The sequence below is a fragment of the Bactrocera neohumeralis genome, chromosome 4, assembly GCF_024586455.1.
Source record: "Bactrocera neohumeralis isolate Rockhampton chromosome 4, APGP_CSIRO_Bneo_wtdbg2-racon-allhic-juicebox.fasta_v2, whole genome shotgun sequence".
NCBI lineage: Eukaryota > Metazoa > Arthropoda > Insecta > Diptera > Tephritidae > Bactrocera > Bactrocera neohumeralis.
This window is the reverse complement of record NC_065921.1, coordinates 12,086,947-12,107,148: the sequence shown is the minus strand read 5'-3', so window position 1 is coordinate 12,107,148 and position 20,202 is coordinate 12,086,947. Positions and strand designations below refer to the sequence as shown.

The 20,202-nt window shown below is 36.6% G+C and overlaps 1 protein-coding gene across 1 annotated transcript in view; it reads left to right on the top strand.

Moving 5' to 3' along the window:
• The first annotated feature begins 6,262 nt into the window (after window positions 1-6,262).
• Window positions 6,263-20,202, top strand: part of LOC126754955 (uncharacterized) — a 209,711-nt gene continuing 195,771 nt past the window's right edge. The window contains exon 1 of the mRNA XM_050467187.1: window positions 6,263-7,572. The gene's annotated coding sequence lies outside the window, so the exon portion shown is untranslated. The remainder of the gene's footprint in view (window positions 7,573-20,202) is intronic.

Here is a 20,202-nt window from a genome sequence, read left to right as displayed (position 1 = left end):
ATTCACCAACTTTATTATTACCTGGCTGAAAATTAAATTTAGGCGCGTATATAGAGAAATCTGCATGCAATAACTTTAGTTGATTTGAGTTAATCGAGACAATTTAAATAGATCTGACCAACTTTTTTGTTATTTGCAGTTGAGTTTTGTTTAAAAAGACTATTAAATTGTGTAAACTTTAATTCAAGTTGAAACATTGATAAATTTTATATCTAGATATATACTTGATACTCAAACATACTTTAACATGTTTCCACCGGGTAGTATACATTTGTGGTAAATCTGTTCCAAAAGTCACATCAAAATAAACATTAGTGTTTAGTATACGTCTGTCCTTCTAAACTAAATTTTGTATGCGGAATAAAATTTCTGGTGCCGAAACGTTCAGAATATTGGAAAAGGCCTTCGGTGATAATTGTTTGCCGCGCGAAAGTGTTTTGATTAGTACAAATTATTCAAATAGGGTCGAGAACGGGTTGACGACGAACCACGATCAGGATGTCCATCAACAGCAACTGATGATGAAAACGTCAATAAAATAAAAGCATTGGTGCTTGAGAATCGACGACTAACAGTCAGATATCTTACTAAAATAAAAAGTAAGTAAGAGAAGTAAAATCACGATTGGTTCCAAAATTACTTAATTTTTTCGTAAAACAGCGTCGCATTAACGTCTGTGAAACAATGCTTTCCCACCACCAGGATGTCATGAAACGTATTAGTACTGACGATGAGTCTTGGATCAATGCTTACGACCCGGGAAAAGACGGTCAATCAGCCGAATATCGTTGTAAATGTGAGCCAAAGACGAAAAAACCACGTCAAAGCAAGGTTATCTTGACAATTTTCTTCGATTATTGAGGTGTGGCGCACTCTGAATTCCTTCCGACCGACCAAACTATCAAGAAGGAATACTATTCGAGTGTTATGCGTCAATCCGGCGAAGCTATTTGTAAAAAGAGGCCGGAATTATGAGTCGACAACTCTTGGTTTTTGCACCACGATAATGTACCGTCGCATATTGCTTTGATTCTTCGTGAGTTTCTCGCCAAATTTTCGACCAATATCATAGCCCTATTCGCCTGACTTAGCTCCGTGTGACTTCTGGTTATTCAGAAAACTCAAACGGCCGCTCCGGAGAAACCGTTTTGATTCAATTGAAGCCATTAAGCGTGAATCACTGCGCACACTGAAGGCTATTCCGGAAATTGACTTTAACAACTGTTTTGAAGATTGGAAAATTTACTTTGAGGGGGCGCCATAAATTTTTAAGAATAAAATAAGAATTTTGAAACTATGAACAAAGTCTTATTATTTTTTGCTCATTATGAAGGCTAACAAGAAAAAAAGTGGGCAGAGGTTTTAGCACAAACTTCGGAGAAGTGGCTGCTACCCCTGGCGGACAAAGCAAATTTCTTGGCTGTGCCGCGAGCGGCCATACCTCTGCTTTGAAGAGAACAGTTCATAGCAGTAAGAGTGCTATATAGTGAGTGTCAATATAGTGAAAGAGGAAGCATAGCTACGAACACCATGGGATCTTAAAGATAATGGCTCGGGGATTAAGATTACGTCCATGCCACTACAGAGGGGTGGATGCGAAAGAAAAAGGACAAAGTTTATGAAAGCCTTAGCTAAAAGCTAAAAGTCAAAAGTCATCCGTCGGCCGAAACAGAAACAGCGAGACCGGCTAAACGACCGAAGAAAAAGAATGACGCTGTAAAGCTAAACGATTGATTGGGTGAAACCCTTAACGTCCGAGATAGCCAAGAGATACTTTATTGTAGTGCATGTTGATCCAAGCAGTCCCTTGGGGCAGATTAGTGAAGAGTATTGGAAAGCGGTGAAGCTGCTCTTCGCAAGACTGGACGCAGAACTTGGCACCCCTATGTCAGCTCTCGATGGTACGGACTGACTTAATGGAAACAAAAAGAAGCAGCTGATGACAATATAAAAAGTACAATTATTCTACGGTTTCGAAAAGTGTAGCCGTTTTTGTTTTAGATAGATTACAAGTCACTGACATCACATGCGGGCCAGATGGACATTAGCAACGATGTCACGTGCAGAAAGTGTAGTGAAGTAGGCATAGGAGAGACGCTGCAACACGTCATTTGCTTCCGTTACCCTTAGCTAGAAATCGTCTTAGATATCTAGGAGTTCCTGGGACCAGGTGATGTATTTGGATATCAACTATTTTTAAGCTGCGCAAAAAGCGTGAATTAAACTGAATCTGCGTCGAATATAACAAAGAGCCGGTATATATGGCGTGACAGCTAACCAGTGTAACAAATTAACTTAATCAAACGATTCCACATCTAGTACTTGTTTGTTTTTAGCACCAATATACTTGTATTATTACTCTCTGTTTTTTTTTCAGAGTTTTGTTGAGATGGTTTACATTGAGTTATTGTCGTTAATACTTTTAGAACACAGGACCTCAAATCAATACCTCAAAAACTGCCGCATAAGTTCGAGTATATACAGACCGATATGGCAAAAGCGACTTCGCTCGTCTCTCTAAACCTATATATGCATATATTCTGTAGAGAGTATCCGATATTTCATTATGGGCGTTACAACTTTCGTGGCAAACTTAATATACTTAACTTGTTCTAGGGTAAAAAATATTACAAAAATAACATAACTCAGGGAAGTTGCACTAATTAAAATTCAAAGTGGTTTACAGTTAAGCAAACTCACATACAAATACATTGTCCCAACGGACTTGTAGCAACACCTTCATACTTTGCGCGCTACTGCCTCCACCAACACATATACATAGAGGTATTGCCTGTAGGTTTACAGAATTTTTCTCAACCTCAAGAGCTATTGAATAGCCAGCTGTGAAAGGAAAACGTAACCGCTACAATATCTAGCGTTTCTGTGTTGTTAACCGAAGCAAAACCAAACAAATTTTCCACTTGAATTTGTGCGGCCGTGAACTTTATGCTAAATTAAAAATGTTTGTAAACACCAGTGTGTGCATTTGTATTCCGGGCTGTTGAATCTCTCACCTGTGTCATTTAGGCGGTGCTGTTGGATGTAGGTGTCCATAGCGACAAATTTAGATGCTCATAGTAACATTTCCTGCCTGATGAGCAGACACCCACAGCTACATACGCCCACTTGTTCAGCGCAATAGCTGCTTAAAGTATCATGACAATAATTTCGCTGGCAAGCTAAACCGGAAGTGGGCGCGCAAGTCTTGAATTCGCATTAAATGATGCGAGAGTGTAGGCGCTTGAAACGCAAACGAAGCGTGAAACAGCGAAATGCGGGGTAAAGCTGAGTTTCTAGATAGCAAAGTACTATGTAGAGCGTGGCTAATAATATAATCTAAATCTGCCTCAAATTTAATGGCAACTTAAAACAATTCAACAATTCATAATTTTCTCACCTTTTTCAATTTTTTTCCATTGTCTTACCGCATAAGTCCATAACGCTTACACCTCCGTGACAGCGTTAACCTAATGCCAATTATTGCAACCTCCACAGTGAATGAAAAGCCATGCGATTTGACGGATTCATGTCAACACTCAAGCAGTTTAGTTGAGCTGAGCTCAGCTTCGCGGAGAGTGATGTATGAGCCTTGCACCTACATATCTACACAATTGTTTGTGCTCGTGTCTTTGTTGGAGAGACAAATAGGCAAATCGGTACAGGCCTCAGGTAAGCGTGGCAGCCGCAAAGTATCACGTGACAGTTTATATTTCCCAAGCGACATTTGAGTGACATTCTCTGACATTTAACGTGTAAGTGTGCGCGTGTCGTGGTGCTAATGCTCTCGCATTTCGGGTGCTTGCATTTGTGTCTTTCATATTCCCTTTTGACTTTTGGTTTATTGCTCTTTTCTTTTCTTTTATGACACTCCTATTCGTTTGCATTTTTTGGGAGAATTTGAGTAATAGTTTTGAGTCTAAAATTTCCCTGAGCAGTGCATGCGCAATGCGGGTGTTCTGCTTTGTGTGGTGCCTCTTGAGCCACTGTCTTTGTTAGTTACAAAATATAGTTTTTTTTTTTGAAATAAAGTCGGAGAGTGTAATGGAAAAAGAAACATTGGGTTGTTCAGTCCAGGAAAATGTACGTTTGGGTATGTTTCAGCAGGGTCAATTTAAATTTGACACACATTTTTTATTTTCGTACGGAAAAGCAGTTGGTCAATTGTCTTCTTATTCACCTCATCTTATTCCATCCAAAAGTATTCAAGAAGATGAATCACCATGTATACACCGAGACTTATGTATATGATTCTTCTTCTTGAAATTGCTGACATTATATGATTTGGTGACTTTGCAGCCAGGTCGCAGAAGTATCAGTGTTCGTTCCACATAATTCCTTTTTTATGTATATGAGTCGTCAATCTGGCCTAATCAGTAGACATGGCTATCAATCGGGGTCTGGGCAGGCCGAAAAATTCTCTGAACTTTTTCAAGTGGCATCCTTCCAGAAAGAATTTCGCTAGATAAAGCTCAGACATTTGCAGTCAGTACCGATCTTGTCACCTTTCATTTCTTTTGGTCATCGATAACACTTAGCGGCTACCCCAGAAAATTTTCGTCGGGAAAACTATGTTAAGTAAGAGGGTAGGTGAGCAAAATAGATAGGCGGAGGATTCTTTATATACAGCACACATATTTAAAATTTCAGGGTATTTTATGGATAAGCAGGTGTTTAATATGATACCGAATCCAGAAAGAAGTTGCGTAAGAATCATTGTGGTTTCTCGAGCTCACGGTCTCTGCTGGGTGGTGCTCCGCTCCGGGAACGCAATTCACTTTCAACAGTTAATAGCTGCTGGTTCTCTGTGAAAGTGTTCAATTAAGGACATCAAGAAACACCCTGTAGTAGTCCGGAATAGTGCGTTCTGACATGACCTAGCCAGCGTACCAGCTGTCTTTTAATTCGTTTAATTAAGTCAACGTCGTCGCATGTCTCATACAGCTCGTTGTTCCATCGAATGCGGATTTGTTGTGGCCAATGCGCAAAGGATTATTAATATTCTATAGAACCTTTCTCTCGAAAACTCGTAATGTAGCCTCATCAGATGTTGTCATCGTCCACCTGTTGGCAAGAGTTATTCTGCGTTGGTTTTCGAGGCTGACGTTGTTGTTGCTGGTTCCAAGATAGACGAAATTATCTACGACTTCCAAGTTATGACTGTCAACAGTGACGTGAGTGCCAAGTCGCGAGCGCGACGACTGTTTGTTTGCTGACAGGAGATAAATCGTCTTGCCCTCGTTCATTACCAGACCCATTAGCTGCGCTTCCTTAGTTGGCGCAGATTATGGGGTCTCCCTTTTCGTTGATTTGGCAGAGCACATTTAAATTGCAATCGTCGGGCATGCTTTCGTCCGACCATATTCTCCAAAGAAGCTAATGCGTCTTCTTTATCAGTTCTTCAGTACTGTAATTGAATAGCTCGTCCGACAATCCATCGGCCCCCGCCGCTTTGTTGTTTTTCGGACGGGTAAGTGCTATTCGAACGTTATCATGGTCGGGCAATGGAACGTCTATTTCCATCGTCATCCTACTACATCCAGACGGCCATATTATTCTTGTAGATGGAAAGCATTACTCTCAAAAGCACTCATAACAAAGTAATATTTGCTGATATTCTTTAACACATAAAGTTGTTGATTAATTAAATTTACCTTCTTTACCCACCGGAGTTGTAATTATTTTGAAGCAAACAATGCGCACTCATTTCAATAACAAATAACATTTTCAACTGCTGTCAACTACGTTCAAGCGCCCGCAGTGACAACAAAAGCCTACTTGGACCTTATCCTCAGCGTGGTGTCGAAGGTATCAGCACCACACCACGCCATATTCCAAAGGAGACAGTCTTTTAAGCAGATTTGGAATACAATAACAATATCAACATGTTCTTAATGTATAGTATGTGGTATAAATGAAAGCACTGGCGGTTCGGTCGACGCTGTGTGCAATGAAAAAACTTCATTCTGCAAAATTAGTTTTTTTTCTACACAGTCGCTTAGATGTTTGGACGCCTGTGGCTGTAGTCACAACCACACTTTTACAACCAAAAATACTCACGCATTGAGTCTACTCATTCGGAGCGATTTGTTAGGCACTCAGCTGCCGGCTTAACGGTATTTTCATTTACACTCATCGCTGTGTTATGCACTCAACTCACTTGTTTTTCACTCAAAACGAGTGCTGTTGCTCAGCAGGCAAAAGTGTCTGCTGTTGCGCTCTCGAGTGTCTGGCGCCTTATTCAGAAATGTGTGAATATCCGAAGCGTACGGTCGGTGGCGGTTCAAACTCGTTTCGTGCGTGGAAAAATTAGTTGAAATGTGAAATTTTTGTAAATCTTTTATAGCGCTATAACCTACGCGAAAAATAAAAACCGAAAATAAGCAACTAAAGAAGTAAACGCGATTAAACGCCTAAAGATATGCAATGAATCTTGTGGCAAATGTGTTAAAAAAGTGAGCGCGGAATAGAACGGGACTTACGAAAAGTTTTTTTGCTTCGCGCTTTCGGTTATTTGCTTTTTCTTGTTTTTACGTACATTCTAAAGGACGAGCAGAAATCATTAAATCAATTAGGCCAAAGGATAAAGAGCACACAACGTCGGCGGCAGATGTGCACACAACAACACGCATTAGAAAATATGTAAAAGAAATGCAGGAGTTAAAAAACGTTGCAAACGCGCGTGAAAATTAAGTAGAAACGCAAGTGAGTAAGTGAGGCCAAAACGTAGTCCGAAAGAATATCAAGCTAAAGAAAAAGCGCGCCCGCCGCATACACTCTCACGTACACCAACACAATTGTATACGTATTTACGCCCACATAACGCATAGCAGTGGTGAATGAAAGTGAAAGCGAAAGCTGCTAAATAGAAACGAAATAAAACCGAAGTTAGCAAGAAGTTTGTGCTTTTCGTGAAGCTCGAACGAAAACAAATATACAGAAAAAGCGGTATAAATATATTTGTGAAATATTGCTATTATATATTACAAAAATTTAACAAAACACGCGAAAAGCAACGATAACTGTCGAAAAAGTGTCTAACCAAAGCATATCATTAGGCGTTTGTAGTAAAAAAGTCAAAAACTGCTAAAAACTGGACGACGAAATTCGCTTAAAATCGAGACGTGCTTAATGCAGCAAAAAACAGGCTGCCTTCAAATGTCCTTAGCACGCGCTACAAAATTTCATTGGTTGCGCACAAAAGTATGCAACGCGCTCATTGAGATGAATTTTTAAAAAGCTGCACGAAAATAAAATACAAACTAGGTCAGTTTGCGTGTGAACACGGACGCGCGCGACGCCAACTAGTGAACACAAAAAAAAGGCGCATGAAAACAAAAGGATACAAACAACTGAAGTTTACAGGCAAAAGCGAACTAAAGAATAATAAAAGCGCAAAGAAGCAAGGAAAAACATGAAATAAAAGGCTAGGCGAAAGAAAACTAAAACGAAAAGTGAAACAAGTTTTCCAAACAGAGCAAAACGAACTTGCTCTTCGTTTATGCATGAGTGTATGTGTGTGCGCGCGTGAGCTTGAGTGAGCCAAAGAGCCGCAGCGTCTATGTCCCGACAAAGGTGAGTAGCAAAGCGCATAAAAACTAAAAAAACAAATAAACGAAAATTGGAAGTAAACAAAAAAATTAAAAGAAAAAATCTGTAAGCGCCGAAAATTCTGACTGAAACTATTTTTTTCGTGAGCCTTGCTTTCTGTGAAGAAAGAGCGTGCCGTTTGCATACAGTCAACTTGACAGCGGACGCCAGTGCGGACCCCGCAGCACTTTGTGTTGCATATTTGATGTCACACTTGTTAACAGCAAAGCGACATGCTTGCATTGCAACGTTGTAGGCGTGTGGTTTTGGCGGCTTCAGTGCGGCTTTCGCGTTGCCTCAAGTTATTTACACTTGTGTGTTGCAGATGCAAATTTCCTTGTTTGTTATTACTTTTGTATTTTTGTTTTTGGTTTTGGCAGCTTTGAGTTAACACAATTTTGCATTTGAGTTGCATAGTTTTAGGTGCGTTGATTTTATATGGTAATTTGGCTTTTGTGTTTGTGTGCGAATATTTGCACTTAAAAGGCGTGGGGTTTTGAGATGTTTATGACACATTTATTGTTGGTTATTTTCTGATGCTGAAATAGGAGCAAATAATCGCTGGGTTATTCTTTGGTTTAGGTACTATATATGTGAATAAGTGGAACACTGTAGAATTAAACTAAAAGGCATTCATCGGTGGATAAAATAGCTGTAGAAGTAAAATAAAATATTAGATCTTTTAGGGAGGGATAGGCTAGATCTCTTATCATATGTATGGCATTATCCTATGTGTAGCGAATGGCTAGATCTCCTAACTTATAGATAGCCTAGATTTCGTTATATTTTGAAATTTTTGTATAAAAAAGGGAAGAAAGTCACGCAAGCCACCAATGGAATTTATGAAGTTTACGGAGACGATGCTGTATCAGTTCGTGTAGCACAACAATGGTTCGATCGCTTCCGTTCTGGAAATTGCGATGTGAAAGATGCACCTCGTTTTGGTCAACCTATCCTAGAAAAAGTTGATGAAATTATGGAAAATATTGACCAGAACCATCACATAAGCCGCCATGACATCGCTAAAGAACTTATAATTCACCATCAAATGATTTTGAACCATTTAAAAAATGTTGGCTACAAAAAGAAGCTCGATGTTTGGGTACTACATGAATTGTCTGTGGAAAATTTAATGGACCGAATTAACATCTGTGATTCTTTGCTGAAACGAAATGAAATCGAACCATTTCTGAAGCGAATGGTAACAGGAGACGAAAATTGGATCAAATGAGACAGTATTGTGTGAAAAGGATCATAGTCCAAGCGTGGTGAAACTGAACAAATGGTCGCAAAGCCAGGATTGACGCCTCGAAAGGTTATGCTGAGTGTTTGGTGGAATTGGAAAGGAATCATCCACTATGAGCTGCTCCAGCCTGGTCGGATGGATTGATCCTATATTTTACTGTCCACAAATGATGAGATTGAAACAAGCAATCGAAAAAACGGCCAGAACTGATCAACAGAAAGGGTTTCGTTTTTTAGCAAGACAACGCTAGACCACACACATCTTTCATGACTTGGCAAAAACTGAAAAAGCTTGGCTGGGAAGTTTTGATGCATCCATCATATAGCCCTGACCTTGCACCATCGGACTGTCATTTGTTTCGGTCAATGCAGAACTCCCTTAATAGAGTAAAGTTGGCTTCAAGAGAAGCCTATGAAAATTACTTGTCGCAGTTTTCCGCCGAAAAACCAGACAAGTTTTACACTGATGGAATAATGTCTCTAGCGAAAAAATGGCAAAAAATGGTCGACCAAAATGATGCATATTTGGTTCATTGAAGTTCAATATAAATATAAAAAAAATAAGTTTAATTTTAATTAGAAATACGAAAATACTTTTTCGACTACCTTATATTCATGTTCTGATTCGATGTCTCTTTCAACTAAAATAAAATAATTTTATCTATTAACTTAAAGATAAGCTGAGGCAACACCAAGAAGTTTTTTCTTTACCTTTTTGTTTAAATGTAGCGATTATAGCAAGGTGCGGTCCAAAAATAAAAAAACAAGAAAAAACGTTAACTTCGGTTGCACCGAAGCTAAATACCCTTCACAGGTGCATTTCTGTTATTAACTATGTGTTCAGTTTGTATGGAAGCTATATGGTATAGTCAACCTATCTGATCAATTTTTTCGATCAATTTCTTCGGAGGTTACATTGTTGCTTTAAAAAATAATATATACCAAATTTGGTGCAGATCCATTGTCAAATGTGAAAGTTTTCCATACAAGCATTTGATTCCGATTGTTCCGATCTGTCAATTTCTTCGTTATTGTTGCTTTAAAAAATATATATACCAAATTTCGTGAATATATCTTGTCAAATGTGATAGTTGTCCATACAAGAACTTGATCCCGATCGTTCAGTTTGTATGGCGTTCCGACAAATTTTCTTCTGAGCAGTTTCTTGAAAAGAATAATGACGTTTGCAATAATTTCAAAACGATATTTTCCAAAAACATTTGATTCTTCAGTTTGTTCGTATATATAGTGGTCATATCGGCCGTTCCGACAAATGACAGTTTCTTGAAGAGAAAATGACGTTTGCAAATCAAAACGATATCTTAAAAACAGCTCGATATATACATACTGATCATTTATATATACTTTATAGGGTCTTCTACGCTTCCTTCTGGGTGTTACAAACTTCGTGACACATTTAATATACCCTGTTCATGGTATAAAAAAAAAGTAGCTAAGGTTTTTGTGGAATATTTCCTACTCAAACATATCTTAAAACTATTTTTTTTGATAAATTAGGTTTCTCATTGCTTACGATATACACCATATTACATACATGTAGCATAAAATATTTAGCTTCCGCTCTCAAATATAACCAATAATTAAGCAATTTATAACCAAAACTCAAATTTTGTTTCAATATGTGTGGCTTCTTTATATCGCTTTTCCTGGGCACATAAACTTATGAAAAGTGATTTTAGGTTATTTTGCATTTTAGGTGACGATATATTGCTATCATAAAAGATCATAAAAATTTGGAACTGCCAAAAAAAAAAAATCGAAATAAAAGCGCAAGCCAACAAAATTTAAAAATTTGCAAGTCAACTCCTTCACCATTGCCCTATTCATTAATTAAAGCAAAAGTGCTCAAAATCCAAACTCAATACTCAAATTACACATATGAACTGCTTTGCACAGAAAGAGCTTAACGGTACTACTAGAAAATTTCCTGAAACCCAAAACCACCAAAGTCATTCAAAACTATGTCAACACTTAGCAAAAGCTAAAAAGGTGCAAAATATTTGACATCAGCGAAATTCGGTCGAGACTACACTACCGGATCTGCACAAATACACACACACACAGACACATAAAAGCAGAAAACCGAGAGCGTGAAACATTAAACCGTAGCGCATATATTTATTTGTATATGTTTGCATTGGCTTGCTTGAGCTGCTGAGTGGGTGAGTTGGTGAGCGAGCGAGTGAGTGAGTCAATGAGTTAGTGAGCGAGCTGTTATGTTTACATAAAATTCCATACACACACACACACACACACACACACACATGCACACGCTGAGCAAGCCAGTGAGAGTGTAGTGCAAGCGAAATTCAAAATAAGGTACGCACTTTTAGCCTTGAAATTGTAAGCTATAAGGATTTGGGCTTTTAAGTGTTGGTGTGTGTGTCGGTGTGGATGAGTGTGTGTAATTGTTGTGCAGGATAAGGAGGTAGCAATGTGGCGTAGTAGTGAAGGAAGTAGGCAAATGTTTATATAAAGTTGTAGAATTTAGGTGTAAAAGGAAGAGAGAAGATGAAGAAGTAGTGAGTGGCTAGTGAGGAAAAGTTGCGAAATTGTTTGAGTAAAGAAATGTTTGAAATTGCAAAACGGTGTATTTAGGGCAAAGGCAACATGCATTTTAAGTGAAAATGTTAAATTGTTGAAAGTGGAACATTATACTGTCCAAAAGTTTATAGAATCTGTCAGAAATTAACGATGATTGGTACAAACCGAAAAGAAAGCTAAATATTGGCTATAGTCCTTTTTGTTTTGGTGTAAATACCATTGTAATAGCTGTTGTTTACAATTACATTGTTTTGTTCATTATTTCTTGAATGTTTTGTTAATTTGTTTTCTCTTTATTCTGCCTGATATTTGCTGATAATTAATTATATATCCTTATTCGTGATATCTTGAAAAATTAACTTTTGGACTAAAATACATTAAAAAATCTTTAGAAGAAGTATCAAAGCTTAAGAATTCTCGTTGTCTATATTATCTAGAAGTTCATAGAGATGACATAGAAGACATTCATAGAGAAAATATTCTTCAATTTAGAATAATATCTCTGGAACCAACATGGCGATTCAAGCACTTTTTTCTACTTCTTATCATCATAAACAAAGGTGGATGAACGAGTCTCAGGAAGCAAATTTTGGTTGACTTTACGACCTTCACTGAGTGCTTTATGCCAGTTAAAAACTAGTCTTCGTGATAAAGCAGGCTCCCCGAAATACTTCTATGACATTTCTAAGGACTCCGGATTTCAATTAAAATACAAAATTTCAAGCAAAATTTCATGTTAGGTAAGCTTGGTAGGTCGATCCTAACGAAGATATAAGTTGGACAGCTTAAAACGTCAGTCCGTTGTGTTACTGAAAACTTTTATACACTTTGTGATATTGTAAATAAAGCGCAAAATATTTAATTATTCATCACTATTTATTTTCTCGCCTTCAAAGTAATCCGCATCAGATGTAATATACTTATGTCAACGATTTTTGCAGTCCTCGAAACACTTTATAAGCACTTTATGAGATGGCCTTGCGGCAATTTCAGTTTGGAGAACAAAAAAAAATCACACGAAACCAATCTGGGCAGTTGATCGATGGTATTCATTGCATTTTTGGCTTTAAATTTGATCACGTTCGTGGCTCAACGCGATGGTGTATTACCATCGCGTAAAATCCATGAATTGTTCTTCCACATTTCGGGCCGTTTTTGAAAGATGTTCTCATGCAAACGTCTCTATACGGCCAAATGGAACTCCTTTTTGACCGTCTGTTTCTCCGAAACAAATTCATGCTGCACCAAACCACGAATATTGAAAAAAAAACTATGACCATCACCTTGAATTTTGTGTGGCTTTAGCGTGGTTATTTTGGTTTTGGCACGTTTTTTTCCTTCCATTCCGATGATTGTTGACTTGTTTGCATGTCAAAGTTAAAAACCGATGCCTTATCGCCAGTTATAGTGATCACCATGAATGTGGGATTGAAACTCGCATGATGAAGTATGTTCCAAGAGACCAGTATACGGTGTTCTTAAAAAAAAATTGTTTTATCAGGTAGAGTTGAATAAGAGTGCGTTTCATAGCTAAAATATCCACCAAAACCATTCGAACAGACTCGGGCAGAAGTCGAGCTCTTTTGCCATCTCCCTAATACTTACCTGACGATTTTCAAGTACTATATCCTTCACTTTTTCAATGCCAGATTCGGCTATGGCTCTTAGTTCGTCAAATATAAGACTGCCGAGATGTTTCATCGTCATCCTCGGAAATACTGCACAATGAAGGAGAAATTACCTGGATGTTTCCATCTCACCACATCCATACAACTTTGACAACCGGCATCCGCTAAGATTTTTAGCCCTATGTCCAGTAAAAACCCTTACTATTATGGCAAGATGAACTTTGCTAAGGGCAAGTAGTTCAAAAGAACTCCACCGATCTACCCTAGGACAAAACGATCTTCCAGTGACATAGGAAAGGGACGTCGTCCAGTGATTCTGCTATGACCAGGCACCCAAACGAGTCTGATGAGGAAGTAGCCTGATGCTACTTCTAGTGATTAGCTTTAAATGCACATTTAGCGACCTAAGCGTTGGTATAGCCGCGCGGCTGCTGGAGTGAATGCTCACCTGCCTGAAAGAAGATGCGTAGCATTTCGTTTACCGCCACCTTAAGTGCTTGTATGGAAGGATTTTTTATTCGAAATGATATCTTCACGAAAGCCAATGGTGTAATCTCTTTACACACACAGTATTCCATTACTAAGTTGAGTCTAAGTTACTGATATATGTATGTAAGATGGGAAAAATTTATTGTAAGTAGAGAGATTGGAGAGGTTAAAAATGAGTAAAAATTTTTTATACATTTTTTTTTAACTTCAAATATTGTGATTGGAAATTGAAGTAAATGAATATTTTTTAATGTCGAGAATAATCGGTTTCTATAATTTTCTTGAGCAAAGTAGTATGAGTAAATTCAGGAGGAACCTTTCGATAAGGCACTAACATTTAAAGCAATCAATGGGTTACAAGGGAGGAGGGAATAAAAATTTACAATATAAGCGTGGGTCTGCATGGATGTGGGAGTGTGCAAACGTGTATGGCTGTGTGAGTGTAGGAGAAAGCTAAATGAAATATGCATTATTTATGCGGATAGCATTGAAAGCGTAATGCACAGTTCAAGGATATTTTTACGTTACGCAAATATCAGGCAATACACAGATTCACCACACACACACACATACATATATTGGTATATATACACACAATACAAGCAATAGTAGACACGCATACACCGCAGCGAAACTGGCAATAAGTGAGCAGAGCAATTGCATGCATTACAGCAAAAACAATAGCAACAAAAATAAAACACAGAGATTGAGTAACAATAATATTTGCGAGGTTTCATCCTTACAATGCAGCGAATTTTGTTTTTGTATAATGCTCTGCCGAAAAACAGTCACATGTGTGTGTATGAGCGTTGGTGCTTGACTGTGTGCGCGTGTGTGCAGGCATAAGGACAGTGACTAAGTGCCCTTGAGTCGGCAAAAGGCATTTATACTTTCACACACATCCACATATACATACATATGTATGTACATATGTATAGTGCCTGGTGCGCTGGTGTGCATTTGCGTTGGCTGCAGAGACAAAAGTATTGATTTTACGCGGCAAATGCCACCACTCTTATTAGTCCTTACGAGTACTACCAACTGAGCGGCAGCGGCGACGGCCGTGATGGCGATGACGACGTCGAGCACGACAGCGTTGAGATGATGACGATGTTAACGACGACAATGACTATATGGCGCTCACTGTTATTGCTGTTGTTGCTGACAAGCGCGTAGTAACACAAACGCAGAGCGGCGTTGCTGTTGATTGCGTATACGCCATGGAGGACACACAGCCGAGCTTAAGCATACAAGTGTTACGCAATTGTCTCGCTTGTGTAATACTCGTAAATTTGCATTTGAGCGAGTGTATGTATATTTTTATGCTCTTGCAACATGTTGCTATAGAATATAGAAGTTTTGTTCACCTAACACCAAAAACTAAGCGAGATAGATATATGGTTATGTTTATATAAATGATCAGGAAGACGAGAGAAGTTAAAATCTGACTGTCAGTCTGTCCGTTTGTCCGTGCTTGTTGTAGCTTGAGTAAAAATTAACATATCTTGATGAAACTTAGTAAAAAAGTAAGGCGGACTTCGTAGAAGGTTGTCACGGTCCCAAAACGCAATTAAGGGAAGCCTATAAAGTGATACAGAACTGAAAAGTTTTGAAAAGTGTGTGTGGCCCTGCCAGTGTGAAAATGACCGAAATTGGATGATAAGCCCGATCACTCCCCATTTAACGGTTTTATTAAAAACTGCTAAAAGCGCAAAAAATAAATAACTAAATACACCAGATACATTAAATTTTACCTCTAAGATTGTATGACAAGGCTTTAGTGGAGCTGGGGTCAAAATTGGACGATGGGCGTGGCTCCGTCTACTTTTTGGCGAAATCACATATCTCGGGACCCGACCGACCGATTTGATTCAAATTCGATGCTACATATATTATTTATAACGATTTTCGTTTTTCTAACAAATCTTATGCCGTATTTTTCGGCCAGTGTATGAGTTATATAGAGTATATATAGTATATACATAAAACTTCTTAGATTCCGGTCTTTTGATTGACGTTTAGCATATTACGGTATTTCCTTGTCTTTGATGCTTGCAAGTTACTTTAGTATAAAATATTTGATTGCACCCGATCTGAGTCCTTCCCTACTTGTTCCATTTTAAATTTTTGTCTATGAAATCGGTAGAGGGAGAGTGGAATACACAGTAATGTTACGCATTGGTTTTTATTGGGTCATAAAAATTGCGTTGCTTGTGCTTTTAATGCAAAAATAATTAAAATAATTATGAAAGAATTATTGAGATAGAGATAGTAAGATATGCTAAGAAATAAAAAAGAGTATATAAAATAAATAATGTAATTATAATTATAACCGAATATTTCCAGAAACAAAAGCTTTTAGTTTTGGTAATAGCTTATATAGAATTGGATATTGTAAATTTAATTGCAAATTCTGTATTTGTAAGAAAATTTAGTATATAAATAATATATAAATATTTCTACTGTAGACATCAATAAATCATGGAAGCTAGTTCAAAGGGAATGAACTGAGAGACTAAAAATTTCCATCTGTCTTTCTTAGTTACACTCGTGGCCACGCAAACCTTACCACTAAAATTTTTCAAGTATTGTGCATATTTTACTACATTATATATCGGTACTTTTTGCGGTATAGAAGTTTTTTTATTTAGAAATAAGTTATTCACATGTTATTAATCAAAAATATAAAAAATTAAAAACAAAACCCATTCAGCTATAGATAAATCAATTGAAAGATGGTGAGCTTTACAAAATGAGATCGAAATGTAAAAGATTGAAAAATGATACTTTTTTAATTTAATTTCATTTTCACTATATTTGAAATTAATATTTTATTTTATTTATTTTTTTTTTATTGATATCCGAAGTTTAGTAGGTGTATCACTTTAAAAACAACAAAATCGGCTGCTTTTGTATAAGCACAGAATTGAGTTTTACTGATTTGAGTTTTACTGATTAAACGTAATAAATTAAAAACTAGAATTATAATTAGATAATATAATTTAGTTTACTTATGCTTACTAAACTCATAAAAAAATTAACGAAAAATCTAAAAAAAAATTTAAGAAGGTATAGTGGCGAGGCTTGTGTGACCTCGAGTGTATAGTGGGTTAGAAATGGTAAGACTTTAAACTTAAACTTTTTTAAAAACGTTTAAGAACTAAATTATTCCAGTAGGTGGTGCAGCAAGCTGTAATCATCAAAGAATTAGAGTCTGCAAATTTGCGCCTAGAACATATGGATTGACTCTATTGAAGTTTCCATTTGTCTATTTTTTGTGGGATTACGTCTTTTTGTGGGAATAGTCTATGTAAATAAAACAGAAACGCCAATCAGTTGGGAGCCAGTATTTGATACCTTATGGATGGGGTGAGGTGGCCATATGGAATATTTGGTACAAAAAGTCGACTAGTTTTCTAAATTTCATAAAGTTTAAGAAATCGTAAACGTAATATGTTTGCGAGTGCTTTAATGTTCTATGCTTCACTAAAAATAAAAGCATTATAATTAAATAAAACGTTTTATTTACTATATATATATATTTTTATGCATCTAACGGCTACTTTGTTAAAATGAGTCAAAGAAAAGACTTATTGAGTTTCTGAATCTAAGTTTTATTGATAAGTAATGTTAATAGTAAAAATTATGTTACAATAAATAACTAAAGCATAATATTTATCAAAAATTTTATATTTTCTGGAAACAAATAACTTCGGGACTCTTGATGAAGTTTTGTTTTTACTGATGAGTTGATTTTTAATACAAAAATTTTATAATTATCACCTGATTTTATGAATAAAGTTTGCCGCAAAGTTTGTAACACCCAACAGAAAACGTCGGAGAGCCTTACTTACATAATTGATCAACGTGATCAGTTGAGCCAATTTAGCCACGTCCGTCTGTATATAAGCGAATCCGTTTTTGAGATATCGACCAGAAATTTTGCACAGGTCCTTTTCACACCTCGACGCTACTCATTTGTCGGAGCCGCCGATAACAGATCACTATAACATATAGCTGTCCTACAAACTGACCGATCACAATCAACTGCTTGTAAGAAAAGCTCGATCAAAATCAAGATAAATATCTTTTTATACCCTTAATGCTATAAAAAATGCACCTGTGAAGGGTATTATTGCTTCGGTAAAGTCGAAGTTAACATTTTATCTTGTTTTGCAGTAGATTTTGTCGTCTTGGATTAATCGAACACAAAGTTTCCAGGAATTGTAATTGTATACGAATAACATTCGAATAAATTCCAATAAAAGGTTTTTTAGGTCATAAAATCTAACAAATACATAAATAAAATGCTGAACGGATTCAAAATATCACCTAACCAACCCATACCCCACACAATTACACACAATACCCACAACTTTAACATAGAACGAAGGAAATACTCCTAAAGTGGAATAACCTAGGGACATACAGAAGCAGTTCAATATACTACATATACATACATTTACCTATATACAATAAGATAATTCCTTCGTATGTATTAAGTCAAGGTATTCAACACGTGCGCAAACATTGTTAAGCTTTCATTTTGTTCCTCGTCTCATTTTGTCGTGTGATCAATCAGCCTTTGCGGCACTAAAACTTTTCCTATCTCAGTTTATTTAACGCTGGACAACAGCAAGCAGCACTGCTTGTTGATTTTGCCGTATATTGGCAATTACACTGGCATGTATGTATGTATGTATGTATATTATAGATAGGCCTGATGTTAGCCATTCGAAGGTGTTTTCTCACACTGCCATCTCCATTTTTTTACTTGTTTTGATAGTAAAGGCAGCTTAACAAACAAAGCAAATTGCTTCCAGGAAGGTCGTCATTGAAATCCTTTCTACTACTCGTATTTGTGCCTTTGTGCTGCTGTTTAACGCTGTTAACAGACTTTTTGTACTTTTTCATTTATTTAGTTTATTATTTTGGTGTTGTCTGTTTGCTGGTAACCACATATTGTTCCGGTTAGTTAAATTCTACATAGTTGGTATTTGTAGCCTATGGCTATATTAGTTAATATGTAAAATTACACTGGAAGTATTTGTGTTGATAAATACAAGCAAATACAAGCTTTGTGTTGTTTTCCAACTCAGTACGTGGTCTGTAGGGAATTTAGATTTTGTGTTAATGAGCAAAGCGATTGATTTGCATATAACTCTGTTGAAAATGATATGAATGCCCCTTAAATCACCGAGGTGAATATTTAAACGTTAAAATTTGTTTTTAGAAAGTATTGTGAAAGAGTTCTGTCAAGGTAGATCAAACAAATATTATAAAATATACATATAAAAATTCTGGTACAAACGGCGTGAATCGACTCGACACTTTCATTTATACATTTTTTACGAGAAAGTAGTAAACGTTTTGGACTTCCAGCACAATTTTTAAATGGATCTTTAGTTCAGGAATGTGAGGAAATAGTTTGCATATATAAAGACGGACAGACAGACGGGCTTAGCTTAATCGACCCAGCTCTTCGCGCTGACCTTTTTTACATACATACATATATACTTTGAAGGATCTCTGACGCTTCCTTCTGGTTGTTATTCAGTTTAGGGTATAACTTATTTGCCTTTCAAGCTTTATTGAGATATGTACATAGTTGTTGTATGCAGTTTTGGTAGTCAGTCGTAAGTAAGCGTAATGTGTGTGAGAGTGAGAGAATATGCAAGATAACTTATGTAGTTGTTAGAACTTCGTAATTCAGTTATAGGAACTAACGTATTTTTTTGTTAATTATGGAACACACTTATTCCCTCTCTCTCTTTCTAACGCTTTGAAAATCACCCGAACCAAATTTTGTACGAATGACATTTTTATAGTTGTGTTACTAATTTTTTTACAAAATAAAATAGTAGAATAGAGTTGAAGAAACTTGGCGTGATTGCTCTCCGATTTTGAAAAACAACCCTCTATATTTGTGTACTCATCATTCTTTCTTAAGGAAAATTTTATTTAAGCGAACGAAACGATTTTATTCAACATATAAATGTCGGCTAAATTTTTTACAATATCGTAAGCCTACTTATTAAAAATCTTTTGGGTATTTTAAATACTTATCTACACACGCACATACATATACATCTAACAAGCACAAATATATCTAACATGCACATTTTGTCCACAGCGCTATGTGTGTATTTGTGCAACAGCAACATTTAAATCTCTCCCTCTTTTTTCTGAATGTTTGAGCGACATTCGGCATAATCTGCCAAAGTGGATACACGTGCCACTGAATTCTGCATGTGTAGGTTTCAAATGTATTTACGTATGTAGATATGTACAATAAGCTGTCTCCCAAAAGTTTTTGACTGGCAATCACTCATGCAATTGTTATGTATGTAAATATGTAAGGATTTATTTCGAATACAAGAAACACAAAAAAGTGTGAGGGACTTATATCCATACTAACATATATACATATGTATTGCGGTGTTGCTTCAATGTTTTATTGATCAAAATAGATGATAAATGCTAAGCGGATTATTAACTAAAATGTGGCCAAAGTAAAACAGTTATATTTATAAGAGGATAGATCAGAAATGGAGCACTGAGTTTGAATATTATTTATTAAAGTTTTTAAATTTTTAAATTTTGAAAAATCTCTCAAAGCAATATTTATTGTTTGTATTGATTAATATGTCTACAAAAATAATAAATATTACATACAGTCGTGGCTACA